Raw genomic sequence first — 15473 nt, 5'->3', positions numbered from 1 at the left:
TTGGCCAGGAGGCAGAGAGCATTAAGCTTTCACAAGCATGTAGTCTTAGGTGGTGAATATGGGGCAGCCACGTCAGGTTTTTATCAAAAATAAGAACCAACAGATGGGACTGTGCCACAACATCAAGGATCTGGCTGCCTAAATAAGGTTCTGGATTGGTGTGTACTGTTTGTCGATGACAAAAGTGCATAACCCACGTCTTGGAGAGAGAAAACTGGAAGCCATGGGAGACGGCCCATGCAGAGGCACATTGCGTGGCACCTTGGAGCCGGTGCTCAGCAGACGCTACCGAGTGAGAGCTGCATCAATGCAAAAATCGTCTACATACAACACAGGGGTAACCACAGGCCCAACAGATGTTATGAGTCCATTGATGAAGAGAGTGACACTTAACACAGAAATCTGTGGACTACTGTTCCCCTGAATCTGAGGGGTGCTGAGTAAAGTGCCAACTCAAACCCAGAAGAGCTGGTGGGATAAAAACTCACAGATAAAAATATGAAGGGGGCTGCATAAGCCCCAGTCAAGGAGAGTAACTAAAATGTGATGGCCCCGAGCTGTGTTGCATGCCTTATGTAGGTCAAAGAAGACCGCAACAAGGTGCCGACAGTTAGTAAAAGCCTGGTCGATTGCAGTTTCGAATCTGAGAAAATGGTCAGTTGGAGATTGTTCTTCTCAGAAGCCACACTGATACAGGGACAAAAGGCCCCAAGATTCGAGTACCAAACATAATTAGAAGCTAACCATCCTCTCGAGCAGTTTACAAAGTACATTTGTCAGGCTAATTAGGCAGTAGCTGTCAAAAGACATTGGATTCATCTCAGGTATAAGGATGGAGATAACTATACTGTCTCGCCATTGCAATGGGAAAGCACCCATGAGCGAAACGCATTTGGAGACCCTGAGTATATGTAACGTCTGGGTAGCACCCAACTGTTGAATCATCTGGTTGTGGATGGAATCTGGGTCTGTAACATGCCATGTGAAGAGGTAAGAGTCTGCAAGAATTCCTATTCAGTGAATGGTTCATTATAAGGTTTAGCATGATGGGAGTTGAAACAGAAAGGGGTCTGCTCAACTCAGCATTTCTGCGAGAGAAAAGTAACTGGATAGGAAGAGGATGCCGATACAGTCACAAAGTGTGTTACAAGATGTTCTTCAAGGACCAATGGATCAGTTAACAGAGTACATTGGAGGATAAGACCCTGGACTGTTGACTGCCGATGGTGCCCCAGAAGGCTACAGAGCTTGGAATAAACCTGCAAGAAAAAGGCATACGTCCCCAAGGAGGAAACATAGTGCTCCTCTTTGCTCTGCTTAATATTGTTCAAATTGCTGCATCACCCACTGGTGGTCCTGGGCAGCGACACTACTGGTTGATGACAAGGAGGACAGCAGTGCGAGCAACATGAAGAACAGTGGCAGAGATGGCCTACACGACATAATCAATGCAGTTCGAGAGAGAGGTGTGAAAGTGCACAGCAGATATATATAAAAGTCAATTGGCCCTGGAGAATGCTCAAGGTGTGTGTGTGGGGGGGGGGGGGGGGGCTGTCTGCCTGGCAGCGGAATGAGAGAATCACCTGAAAGTGGTCACTGTCACCAAGGTCATCATGAGATGGAGGAAAGCCACGAGAGCACAGGAGATCGTGAGATCCACAGAAGTAAAGGTGCCATGAGAAGCACTGAAGTGGTTAGGGGAACCACCATTGATGAGACACAAATCAAAGTCTGTAATAATTTGGTCAATTAGGAGACCCACTACCCATTAAAGTGGCACTCCCCCACAGCAGGTGGCGTGCATTGAAGTCCCTGAGGAGGAGAAATGGGGCCGGGAACATAAGGAAATGGCCTACCTGGAGGGAGGTTGACATTGCAAACAGTGACTGGTAAAGTCATTTGCACTCTAAATACTACTGCTTCCAGGTTTGTACAAAGGGGAATCCAGTCACTAATGACATTGGAGCGAACCAAAGTGCAGACCCCTGCAGATGCTATACAAAGGCCAGCACAGTTCCAACAGAATGCCCAATAACCATGAAAACATCATGGAAGTGCGTATCTTGAAAAGCAAGCTAGAACACAGAATAGGAGGAAACAAGAGATTGTATTTCTGGTAGGTGATGATGGTATCCAATGCAATTCCATGAATTACCGTGCGGCGAGATCCAGGTTAGACAAAGAAGTCGAGAGGAAGCCATATCACTTGATCAGTGGTCGTCACTGATAAGAATAGGATGACATCCATAAATAAGATGTCAGACTCAGGTTGTGACGGGGGATTGGAGGGGGGGGGGGGGGGGGGGGAAGATGGCACCTCTGGAGACACCGGGGGAAGGGGGGGGGAGGGGAGGGGGAGATTGTCCTGGAACTTTGGTTTCTTCTTCTTCTCTTTCAGAGATGGAGGCAAGCAGGGCACAGAGGGAGTACAGGCTTTTGCAAGATCCAGAACCAAAAGAGAGCAGGCGACATTGAGGTGCACAAATGGTGCATCTCATGACAGTTTTAGTAGCCTTCCGGCCTGTGAAAGGCCAGGGAGAGGGGTCCTGGGAGGAGGGGAGGGGGGGAAAGGAGGGATGTAGGGGGGAGGCTGGGCACAGCCCCATCACTGGCAGGTCCCGAAGAAGGGGTGCACTTCTTCAGCCAGGGAGGGAGAGTGGTTCCCTGAGAGACATCGTGGGAACTGCAGTGTAGGGGGAAGAGAGAGGGGACAGGGCTGGAGTAAGGAAGAGTTAGAAGGCAGAACGGATGTAACCGAGGCAGAACGGATGTAACAGAGGCAAAAGTTGAAGAATGTGACACCGGATGGAGTTTCTCATATTTCTGGCAAGCCTCAGTATAAGAGAGGCGATCCATGGACTTTTACTCTTGGACCTTTTTTTCACTCTTGTGAGCTACGCAATCTGGCAAGTGAGGGGAGTGGCGGTTATGACAACTGACAAATGCAGTGACTTCCCTCATGGAATGAGTGTCCAGTCACCACACAGAGGGTCCACACCATACAGCAGGAAGACATATGGCTAAAACACAAGCACCGAAAGCACCTCGTGCATTGTGAGACGCACAGCTTCACCTCGCATCTGTTGCACATAACCTTGATCTTCTCCGGGAGGGTATCCCCTCCAAAAGAACAGAACTGCCAGTACTGGTGCGGTTGTCTCTGCGACCCTTCTGCACATATCAAACAAAATGAATGCTGCTGCATCACTCCAGATTACCCTGGGGTTCCTCATCAGTTTACAGGATGAGGTCCCTATGAAAAACCACTCCCTGGGCCATATTCAGAGATTACTGAGGGGTAATAAACAATGGGACATTGCCAAGAGGATCACAAACACGAAGAGCTGCAAATTGGGTGACAGAAGAAGCTCTGATCAACAGGGAGCCCGACCGCTTCTTACTGAGAAACTTCACTTCACCAAACTAGTCCTCTATATTCTCCACAAAATATTTTCGCATGCGGAAGAGAAAGTTTGTGACTGAAATTTCGTAAATAGATCTCGCCGTGACGAAAAACGTCTTTGCTTTAATGACTTCCATCCCAACTCGCGTATCCTATCTGCCACACTCTCCCCCCTATTACGTGATAATACAAAACGAGCTGCCCTTTTTTGCACCCTTTCGATGTCCTCCGTCAATCCCATCTGGTAAGGATCCCACACTGCGCAGCAATATTCTAACAGAGGACGAATGAGTGTAGTGTAAGCTGTCTCTTTAGTGGACTTGTTGCATCTTCTAAGTGTCCTGCCAATGAAACGCGACCTTTGGCTTGCCTTCCCCACAATATTTTCTATGTGGTGTTTCCAACTGAAGTTGTTCGTAATTTTAACACCCAGGTACTTAGTTGAATTGACAGCCTTGAGAATTGTACTATGTATCGAGTAATCGAATTCCAACGGATTTCTTTTGGAACTCATGTGGATCACCTCACACTTTTCATTATTTAGCGTCAACTGCCACCTGCCACACCATACAGCCATCTTTTCTAAATCACTTTGCAACTGATACTGGTCTTCGGATGACTGCCGAGACATTTTGGAAATGCTAGAATTATCATCTGTCCTTTCCCAACAGCCTAGCTGTCCAGATTGCCTGCTCTTAATTTGTGTGATTTCTGGCTGTTGGGCTATCTGAAAGATGGCGATTTTAGTGTTCCGATTAAAAATATAGTTTAACTGCAGGCATGCATTGCACAACACATTCTTAGCATGACCCCCAAGACTCTCAGATGTGTTGTGGGACATGTTTCTCAGTTTCAACTTGGAGCAGAGAATGGTGGACATAATATTGAACATGTCTTGCGCCATCTTTATGGCAATTACAAACTGATTTCGTCATTGTTTTTTATGCGGTTTTTGGCCACAGGACAATCCTTTCCTGGAAAAACGTTCTGTAGACATCTGCTGCTGTCATTAGGACATATGAACATCAGTGGATGACGCACTCCTATGATTGTAGAGCCACTATTTGTTATCAGGGTCATTCAGCAGCCCGAACCACAATAAATCTTAGAACTGATTCAAGAAAATTGATGCAAAAAGGCAAGAATAATTTATCAGGTAAGAGAGTTGGGTTTAAATGTAGCCTTGTACGGAAGTGAAACATGAACAATAAACAGTTCAGATATGAAGAGCACAGTAGGTCTTTTAATACACTTGTACAGAAGAATGTTTAAGCTTAATTAAGATGAACTGAGACAATTTGGAGGTAAAATTATGACACAAATAGACTAAAGTATTTTCTGCACAGATTCAAAGGCTTGCACAAATTAGACTAGCATAGGGAGCTGTAACCAACAAGCCTTCCAATTGATAAAATGCACATTTTATTACCAAAAAGTTTAATAGGTAGCAAAACAAAAATCACAAATGAACTTCCTTTTTTTACCTACTTTCCTACATAATCACCAATGTTCTCAACACATTTCTCTATCCATGTTACCAATTTCAATATGTCCTATTTGTAAGAAGTCCATTTGGTTGGAGTACAGCCATCTGTGGACTGCTGATTTCACTTCCATTCCTGTCACAAAGCATTGACTGGACAGGAGTTTCTTCATGGGACCAAACTGACAAAAGTCCGATAGTGCAAGGTCCGGAGAGTGTGGTGGAAGTGGGAGCACCTCCCACCCAAATCTGAGGATTTTTATCATGAACATGAGCAGCAACATGTGAGCAAGCATCGTCATGAAGTCTGACACCATCAACATTAATTTTGTTGTGTTCGTCATGAAGGGCATGACAACTTAACCAAAGTTTTGATGTAAACTACAGCATTCACAGCGGTCCCACATTCAGCAAATTTCACCAATAACACACCATGCATATCCTGGAACACTGTCACAAGTACTTTCCCAGCAGACTGAGTCACTTCAAATTTTGTTCGTACTGGGGAACCAGCAAGTTTCCACTCCACACAGGTCTACTTTGTTTCAGGCGTGCAGTGGTACACCCACAATTATTTCTTTCAAAAAATCATGCCCTTCTGTGGTGTGATGCATTAAGTGATCAAAATTTATGATTTGCTGGCACTTGTGTTCATCTGTCAGATACTTAGGCACCCATCTAGCACTAACTTTATGGAATTTCAATGTGTCATGAACAATATTGATTACCGCACCGTATGATGTGTTGAATTGCTGTGATAAGATTCGTAGTTGCACATGACTGTTGTTCAAAATTGCTGCCTCAATGGCTCCGACATTCTGTGGAATTGTAGCTGTTACCACCAATGTCAGCAAAGCTCTGGCAAGGGACAAAAAGAAGAATGGGAGACAGAGGAAGAAAGGTAAGCAAGATGCCCCATCTAAGGAGCAGCTTGATGACCCTGAACACAGGGTACAATGATGGGGGAGAGAGAGACCCCAATGTCAATCATTTAGAACAGGTACTCTATTAAGAATGCCTTGGAAAGACTAGCAACACAAAGGGCAAGAGAAGCACAGAGAGACAGAAACACAGATAAGTCTAATAGACCACACAAGAGGGAGGAAGGAGAGTAAAATAGCAGGCAGGGTGAGGACTGGGCTGCACTACCAAGCCCAGACAGTTGCAACCTTATCTGGGCAGAGGAGGCAACAGAGTTTTCTGCAACCCCGTCAATAGGTGGATAAGGTCAATCGACCCTCCCTTAAAGAGGATGGTAAAAGCCTGCTTCACATATAAAATGTAAAATTATGTCAGCCACTGGCGCACTGTCCCCTAACACCAGGTGTAATGAGTCAGGGAGATTAAGAGTCTGTTACAGGGTGGTTCATTTTGAACAGTCCAGAAAAATGTGGACGTGACAATGACAGTGGGGTGGGTCCTCAATACAGAGGAGATGACCACGAATCAGAGAAGTATAGCCGATGCGGAGCCATCGAAGGACAGTTGAGTTCTTGCGAGAAGCCTGAATGGAGGACCTCCACAAATTCAGTCTCCTTTACCACCCATAGTTAGTTTGGTCAAATCAGAGTGAGCTATTCTATATTCCAGACACCTACAACTTGATGGCATATTATCAATCAGAGGCCTGTTTCCAGAATACCAATCTCCAGAGATGGTTTACTGGTGGCCTGTTTGGCCAGGCTATCAGTGAGTTCATTCCCCTGGATCCCAATGTGGCCCAGAGTCCAGACAAAAGACAGACTGCCCACACTGTTCAATTGCATACAGGGAATCATGGATAGCAATGACCAAGGGATGGCAAGGGTGGCACTGGCCAAGCGCTTGTGAACTGCTCAAGACGTCTCTGCAGATGACAAAGGATCCACTAGTGTACAAACGGATATGCTCAGGATAGATGGCTACCAACTCCACAGTGAAAACACTACAGCCATCTGGCTAGGAAAGCAGTTCAGTATGTCCCACTTGAGTACAAGCAAAGCCTACATGACCAGCAACCACTGAGCCATTAGTGTAGATGACTTCTGAAACCTGGGATGTGCCAAGGATGGAGAAAAATGGCAGCAGAGGCCTCAGGATGAACTGAGTCTTTCAGATCATGTGGTAGGTCAAGACAAAGCTGTGGCTTAGGGATGCACCACAGAGGAGTACAGAAGAGTGGTGGTAGAGGAAACAACTGAAGTATTGAGTACAGACCGAATGTACATTGCGATCATATTCCCTGATCGGTGTCACTGTTGGGGAAGATGGATTACTGTGTTTGGAAGATGAGATGGTAGTTCACATGCTTAGCGAGCTGCGAACATGGGTAGCATAATTGACAAACTGTTGTTGGCACCTGATCTGCAATGGAAAGACCCCAGCCTCCACAAGTGAGCTGTTCACAGTGCTACTTCAAAAGGCTCCTGTCGCAAGCTGAATCCCACAATGGTGTATCAGTTCCAGTATCCGCAATGCTGATGCCGATGCCTAACCGTATGCCAGACTCCCATAATCGAGGCAGGATTGTGTTAGGGTTTTGTAAAGCTACAGAAGGGTAGTGTGATTTGCAGCCCAGCTGGTGTTAGGCAGCAAAGTGTACTTGCACATTTGCTTACGCTCGCTAAGATGGGGAAGCCATGTCAGCCAAGAATCGAAGACCAGTCTTAAAAAGCAATGTCTCGACCACATTGAGTAGTTTGTTGACGAGGTAAATTCTGGTTGTGGGTGAACAGTACGACAGCAACAGAAGTGCAAGACACGAGTCTTGGTGGTAGAAAATCAAAAGCCATGGGTGAGGGCCCTCGCCTGCACCTTTTGTATGGCACACAAGGATCATGATAATGGGGACCTCACTGCTAGTACTAGATCATTGACAGCTACTAGAAAGAGAGGGACACTTTGTACAAAGCCCTGTGGGGCCCTATTCTCTTGGATATGGGGGCTACAGTGTGAAGTACCAACTTGATCCAAGAACTTACTGTGAGACAAAGTTTTGAATGAAAATTTGAAGCAGACCCTGGAGACCCCACTCATGTAAGGTAGCAAGGATGTGGTGTCATAAGTCTTTTGCATGTCAAAGAAGACAGCTATAAGGTGGTGTCATTGGGCAAACGCTGTTCAGAAGACAGACTCCAAGTAAACAAGATTATCAATAGTGGAACAGCCTTAGCAAAAACCACCCTGCGATAGAACCAGAAGACCCCGAGACTCAAGGAGCCAATGTAGCCATCGGCTCACCATGCATTCAAGTAACTTATAGAGAACATTGGTGAGACTTCTTGTGTGGTAACCATCCACCTCTTAGAAGGTGCTTACCTGGTTTCAGTATTGGGACAATAACTCTTTCTCACCACTGTAATGGGAACTCATTCTCACTCCATATGTGCTTAAAGATGGCAAGGATTTGACACTGACAATCCACCAATAGATGGTTGTGGGGTTGTGGATGCGGTCAGGTGCTTGGACTGTATCAGGGCTGTGGTTGAGGACACTGATTAATTCCCCTCACTGAATGGAGTATTATATGGCTTCAGGTGGCATGTAGTAAAAGATACTTGTTTTTGCCCCAACTACTGTTTTAGGACAGGGAGATTGATAATGTTCAGACGCTGAAATTTCAGCTTAGCGAGGAGCAAAATGTATGGTGACAGACTCGGTGTCAATGTAGACAGTGCCATTCGAGGTGATACTAGGTACACTTACAGGTGTCTGGTATCCAGAGAGACATCTCATCTTAGCCCAGACCTGCTAAGGAGAGCCTCATGATCTGATAGTTGAAACGCACCATTCTTGCTTCTGTCTCTCTATTTGGTGGTGGATCGGAGCATGGAGCCATTTAAAGGCAATAAGGTGCTCCATCAAAAGGTGCCGCTTACAGCATTAGAGAGCCTGCCTGTGATATCAAATGGCCTCTGTGATTTCCAAGGTACTGTCTTTCATCAGGGTGGGCTCGAGGAACAGGGGATCACTAAATCAGCTGCTGAAAGAATGGCTGTATTTGTATTCTGGACTGCCTCATCAATATCTCCATGCAGTTGGGAGCCAAAGCCAACAGCGGAGATGAAAGCATCTCAGTGAGCAATGTTGAGAAGCCATCTGGGCAGGCATCCAGGGGAGTGACAACACCAAGGCAGGGACAGGAACTTTGGGAAGGGGTCACATCACACAGGTCATCGTGGACCTTCCAGGGGATGGATGGGAGATGACAAGGGTGCAAATGAAAAGGTATATCACTGAAGTATGTGGGAGTGCCAATATTCAAGAGGCAAAGGTCAACTTGTGCCAGGTCAACTTGTGCCACTAAATTTTTGATGTCTTTACTGCAGCCAGTGACCATAGTTCCACCCCATCAAGGGTTATGGGCATTGAAACAACCCAAGATTAGGAAAGGTGGGGTAGCTGAGACACCAGTGTGAATAGTATGTTACGAGACACTTAATTATCAGGATGGAAGTAAACACTGCAAATGGTAATATTCTGAAACGCCCTTAATTGAATAGCCACAGCCTCCAAAGGTGTATCATGAGGCACACGTTCACGATATAGTGTGTATAAAACATATGTACAAACTCCGCCCAACACGCTGTCGTAGGCAGCAAGATTCTTATATCATCCCCAGTATCCAGAAAGGGCTGCAGTCTGCAACACTGAAAACCAAGTCTCCTGAAGGTCAATGCAGAAGGCAGGAAAAATGCTTAAAAGATTTCATAGTTCAGCCAGGTGTTGGAAAAAACTGCTACAATTCCACTGGGGAACAATGTTGTACAGTGAGGCTATGAAGTGACCAAGGGCACAGGTTATGCCTTAGGGTCACCTGTTGCTACTTATTGAGGGGTTATGGCATCAATACACGCAGGTTCTGGGTCCTGCAGTGTGGTCCGAACCAGGTCCTAGGGATCGTCTGAATATCTGCATCAGCCGCAGGAATGGACCAGATGGGATCTGGTGGCATGGAGGCCATCAGTAAGTCGTCCTCCTTAGAAGACTTTTTCTTGTCTTTCCTCTCCTTAGATGATTTCAATAATTGCAAGGGCTTTTCTGTATCAGTTTCAAGTAGAGATGATGTTCGTAATGTCCTGCAACCAGCAGCCTGTGACTTCTTCAGCCACTGGCTGGCACCTGGTTGCAGACCAGTGGAAACCTAAGAAGAAAATGTCCCGAGCGACACCTTCCTGGTGAGAGAAGCCAGAGGAAGGTGATTTGTCTCTGGTTGGGAGGTGGGGACCAATGTCCATGGTGGATGGGAAGCCACTGATTGCAAAGTAAGTGTGGGGGAAGCAGCAAGAGGGGAGCCCCCAACAATCACAGGGGCAGGCATGGTTGTGCAGCCCCGAGGAGATGTAACAGTCAGGAGCACCAATGCCAAAGGGGACGATGTCATAGATGTAGCATATAACATTAGTTGACATGGTGGGTGCAGCCACTGTTACTTCTTCTTGGCCTCTAAGTAACCGTGTTTGTCCAGTCTTGTACTCTTGAATTTTCTTTTCACTCTGGAAAACAGTGCAATCTGGTGAGTAGGGAGAATGGTGCTTTCCACAGTTGACACAGATGGGGGAGGTGCACACAGAGCATTCACATGTAGTGCTTGTCTACAATCTCTTTAGATTGCAACATGAAGATGTGTGCTAAAATGTCAAGCAGTTGAAGTACCGCATATGGAAGTATGGCGTGGGGGCTTGACATTGACACTGTGTCAGTATACAATCACCTTGTCCTTTTCAGGCAATGAATCACTCTCAAAGGCCAAGACGAAGGCACTAGTAGCAACCCTCTCGTCCCTCGGCCCCATATGAATATGACAGACGAAGTGTACACCCTGTCGCTCCAAGTTTGCATGTAACTCATCATCAGCGTTTAAGACTTATCTTCTAAGTGCTCTGCATAGAACAAGGGCTTTGTCGCCATGAAGAAATCATTCCAGTTCTTATACAAACAAAGTATTGTGGGTGATAATTTCACCGGCCAGTAATCCCCTTGCCCCAGGAAAAATGGGCACCCACAACAGGATGGCTACTGTGTTGGGGTTTGGGTGTATTACTGTATTTATGGGAAGGGTTCACAGCTGGAAAGGCACAAAAGTGGCACACACACTGCACTGGACGACCTTCCCTGCACAATCCACACTTCTGGACAATTTTGAAAATTGGTGGCAGGGCAGATCCAACAATGGAGACCATGTGTTTATTAAAAGTTGTAGAATATGCTGGAAGCGGAAACTCGAGGCTCAATCATAAACCAGGTCCAAGCAAGGTTGCCACCACAAAAAATTATCCAAAGGAGAGAAAGAGAGAGAGGGAGAAAGGGATACTGGAAGTACAAGCATACAGCATGGAAGGGAAGTAATACTGCAAAGGCTGGAGCCCCATGGTAGCCAAGCACATACTTGCATAACAGTTGTGAGCCCCCAGAGGGAAAATGGCTCTGAGCACTATGGGACTCAACATCTTAGGTAATAAGTCCCCTAGAACTTAGAACTATTTAAACCTAACTAACCTAAGGACATCACACACACCCATGCCCGAGGCAGGATTCGAACCTGCGACCGTAGCAGTCCCGCGGTTCCGGACTGCAGCACCAGAACCGCACGGCCACCGCGGCCGGCCCCCAGAGGGAGGGAGCAGGAGCGGATATACTCTAGGGTATGAAAGATGGCGACCAGCTCAGCAGTGTATACGCTGCAGCCAGCCGGCAATGAACGTTGTTCGGAATGGTCCCCTAGAGTTAGCGCATAACTGACACGACCAGCAACCATCAAGCCGTCAGTGTAAACAATGCCAGAGCCCTGATACGTTGCGAGGATGGAAAGAAAGCGGCGGCGGAAGGCCTCCAGAGGGACTGTGGCCTTCGGGCCCTGTGCCAATTCCAGCTGAAGGCGAGGGCGAGGCACACACCACGGGGGTGTACGCAGAGGTGCCATGAAAGGAGGCGGAAGAGGAAAGCCCCAAGCCTGGAGAGAAGCTCTCAGACGCGGACCGCGATCGTACATCCAGCCCTGGGCCAACGTTCTGGAAGAAGGACGTGCGACTGTGGGAATAGGAGACGATAGTTAGGATGGCCGGGCAAGCTAAAAACATGGACAGCATAAGCAGCCAGTAATTGTTGGCATCGTAACCGCAGTGGAGGGACACCTGCCTCCACTAGTATGCTGTCCACAGGGCTGGTACGGAAAGCACCAGTGGCAAGGCGTACCCCGCTCAGGAGGATTGGGTCCAGCACCCGCAACACAGATGGAGATGCTGAGCCATAACCCAGGCTCCCATAATCCAGACGGGACTGGATTAACACCTGGAAGAGCCGTAACAGGGTAGATCGGTCGGCGCCCCAGCAGGTGTGGCTCAAGCATCGCAGAGCATTTAGATGCCACCAACACATCTGTTTAAGCTGCCGAATGTGAGGCAGCCAAGTCAACCGGTCATCAAAAACTACACCCAAAAACCTGTGGGTCTCCACCACAGCAAGAAGTTCGCCGTCAAGATAAAGCTGCGGCTCCGGGTGAACAGTGCGTCGCCGGCAGAAATGTGTAATGCAGGTCTTGGCTGCTGAAAACTGGAACCCATGAGCTACAGCCCAAGACTGCGCCTTACGGATAGCGCCCTGTAGCTGACGTTCAGCAGCTGCAATGCCCATAGAGCTGTAGCAAAGGCAGAAGTCGTCAGCATACAAGGACGCTGAGATAGACGTTCCCACCGCCGCAGCGAGCCCGTTAATGGCTATTAAAAACAGGCAGACACTTAAAACAGAGCCCTGTGGCACACCGTTCTCCTGAACTCGGGAGGAACTATGGGAGGTCGTGACTTGCACACGGAAGGTATGATATGACAGAAAATTGTGGATAAAGATCGGCCCCGAAGACCCCATCCATGAAGCATAGAAAGGATGTGATGACGACATGTCGTATCGTACGCCTTCCGCATGTCGAAAAAGACAGCGACCAGGTGCTGACGGCGGGCAAAGGCAGTACGGATGGACGACTCCAGGCTCACCAGATTGTCGGCGGCGGAGTGGCCTTTACGGAAGCCATCCTGACACTCCAGAACCCAGTTCAACTGCCGGCTCACCATCCGTTCAAGCAACTTGCAAAGAACGTTGGTGAAGCTAATGGGACGGTAGCTGTCCACCTCCAAAGGGTTCTTCCCGGGTTTCAGAATGGGGATAACAATACTTTCCCGCCATTGCGACGGAAACTCACCCTCGACCCAAATACAGTTGTAAAGGTCGAGGAGCCGTCACTGGCAGTCCACTGAAAGGTGTTTCAGCATCTGACAGTGGATGCTATCTGGCCCAGGAGCGGTATCAGGACAAGCGGCGAGGGCACTGTGAAATTCCCACTCACTGAATGGAACATTGTAGGATTCAGGATGGTGGGTGCGAAAAGAAAGGCTCCGACGTTCCATCTGCTCTTTAATAGAGCGGAAGGCCAGTTGGTAATTGGAAGAAGTGGAACTCAGAGCAAAATGCTCTGCCAAGCTGTTGGCAATTTCGTCGGAGTCTGTACAAACTGCTCCATTCAGTGAGAGCGCAGGGACGCTGACAGGGGTCCGATAGCCATAGAGGCGTCGGATCTTGGCCCAGACCTGCGATGGAGAGACATGGAGGCCAATGGTGGACACATATCGCTCCCAGCACTCCTGCTCACTTTGGCGGATAAGGCGGCGGGCCCGTGCACGCAGGGATGTCGCTTGTAACGCTGTAGTGCCCGCCAGCGATCTTTAATCGCCTTAGCAATCTCAGGCGACCACCAAGGCACAGTCCTCCTCCGAGGGAACCCAGAAGAATGGGGAATGGAAGATTCTGCGGTAGTAACGATGACAGTGGTGACGGAGTGAACCACCACATCAATGGCGGCATTAGAGAGAGGCTCAATACCCTTTCATAAGCTGCCCGGTTCTTATAATAATCCCGATAGCCACGGAGGGCGGGGGTTCGCATTGCTGGAAACCAAGTTTCCTGAAGAGCAATGCAGAAGAAAGGGTGAAGGCTGATAAGTTGTCGGAGCTCAGCTAGATGATGGAAGAAACCGCTGCAGTTCCACTGGAGGATGATATTGTCCATGTCCGAGAAAGGCGTGACGGGACTGGGAAGGCAGATTACGCCGCTGGGTCACCTGCTGCCTCCGATGGAGCACCCGTGCAAGTTCTATCCATTGCATCTGAGGGACCGGCGAGATCAAGGTCCTCAGCGGACGCAAGAATCTCCACCTCATCCTCAGACGCAGAGCTTGTAGGTAGCGGTGGAGTAGGTGCCACCGCAGGTGCCTTGGTCTTACGGGTCTTCAATGTCGTTTTCTCTCACTGTTCCTTTGGTTGCCGTTGTTGAGAGGGCTTATTGGAGTCAGTCTCCAGGACCGAAGATGATCGCGAAGCTCGATGACCTGCCATCTGTGGCTTCTTCAGCCACTGGTTGGTGTCTGCTGTGCCGCTGGTAGGAACCTGGGAAGGGAGTGACCCAAGGGATCCCTTCCGAGCGAGAGAAGCCGAAGAAGACTTACGCTTCTCCGGCTTAGAAGTGGGGACTGGTGTCCCTGGTGGTTTAGTGGGTGCTGATCCCGAGGTAGATGGTGTGGGAGCAACAGCGAGAGAAGGGGCCCCCATCGTCAAGCGGGCAGGTGAGGTCCTCTGACTCTGAGAGCTGACTGTTTGTGGTGCAGCTAAAGGAGCTGGAGCAGGGGTGACAGTGGAGGCATAAGATGACATGCGCACAGGATGTAGCCATTCAAATTTCCGCTTAGCCTCAGTGTAAGTCAGTCGGTCCAGGGTCTTATATTCCATGATTTTGCGTTCTTTCTGTACGATCCTGCAGTCTGGGGAGCAAGGTGACTGAGGCTCTCCACAGTTGACACAGATGGGAGGCGGAGCACATGGAGTATCGGGATGAGATGGGCGTCCACAATCTCAACATGTGAGGCTGGAAGTACAGCGGGAAGACATATGGCCGAACTTCCAACACTTAAAGCACCACATTGGGGGAGGGATATAGGGCTTGACGTCACAACGGTAGACCATCACCTTGACCTTCTCCGGTAATGTATCACCCTCAAAGGTCAAGATGAAGGCAACTGTAGCAACATGATTGTCCCTCGGACCCCGATGAACGCGCCAGACAAAATGAACACCTCTACGCTCTAAGTTGGCGCGCAGCTCGTCATCAGACTGCAAAAGGAGGTCCCTATGGAAAATAACACCCTGGACCATATTTAAGCTCTTATGTGGTGTGATGGTAACGTTAACATCCCCCAACTTGTCACAAGCAAGTAACCTGCGTGACTGGGCAGAGGATGCCGTTTTTATCAAAACTGACCCACAGCGCATTTTGGACAAGCCCTCCACCTCCCCGAACTTGTCCTCCAAATGCTCTACAAAGAACTGAGGCTTCACGGATACAAAGGATTCCCCATCAGCTCTGGTACAGACGAGATACCTGGGCGAATACATGTCACTGTCATTCATTGCCTTTCGTTCCCCCCCATGGTGTGGCCAGGGATGGGAACGATTTGGGGTCATAGACGTTAGCTTTAAAATGAGCCCTCGAATGCTTAGAGACTGCTGGTGGCTGGCCACCAGCAAGAGATGATGTGCCACACTTCATTGCGTGTCATCCACCCTG

The 15473-nt window shown here is 48.4% G+C and overlaps 1 protein-coding gene across 3 annotated transcripts in view; it reads right to left on the bottom strand.

The window, feature by feature from the left end:
- LOC126419128 (ceramide phosphoethanolamine synthase-like) overlaps positions 1-15473 on the bottom strand; it is a 70918-nt gene that overhangs the window by 43859 nt on the left and 11586 nt on the right. The window lies entirely within an intron of this gene.

The sequence above is a fragment of the Schistocerca serialis genome, chromosome 9 (assembly GCF_023864345.2).
Source record: "Schistocerca serialis cubense isolate TAMUIC-IGC-003099 chromosome 9, iqSchSeri2.2, whole genome shotgun sequence".
Classification (NCBI taxonomy): domain Eukaryota; kingdom Metazoa; phylum Arthropoda; class Insecta; order Orthoptera; family Acrididae; genus Schistocerca; species Schistocerca serialis.
The sequence above is the reverse complement of the archived record's forward strand: the minus strand, read 5'-3'. Positions and strand labels throughout refer to the sequence as shown.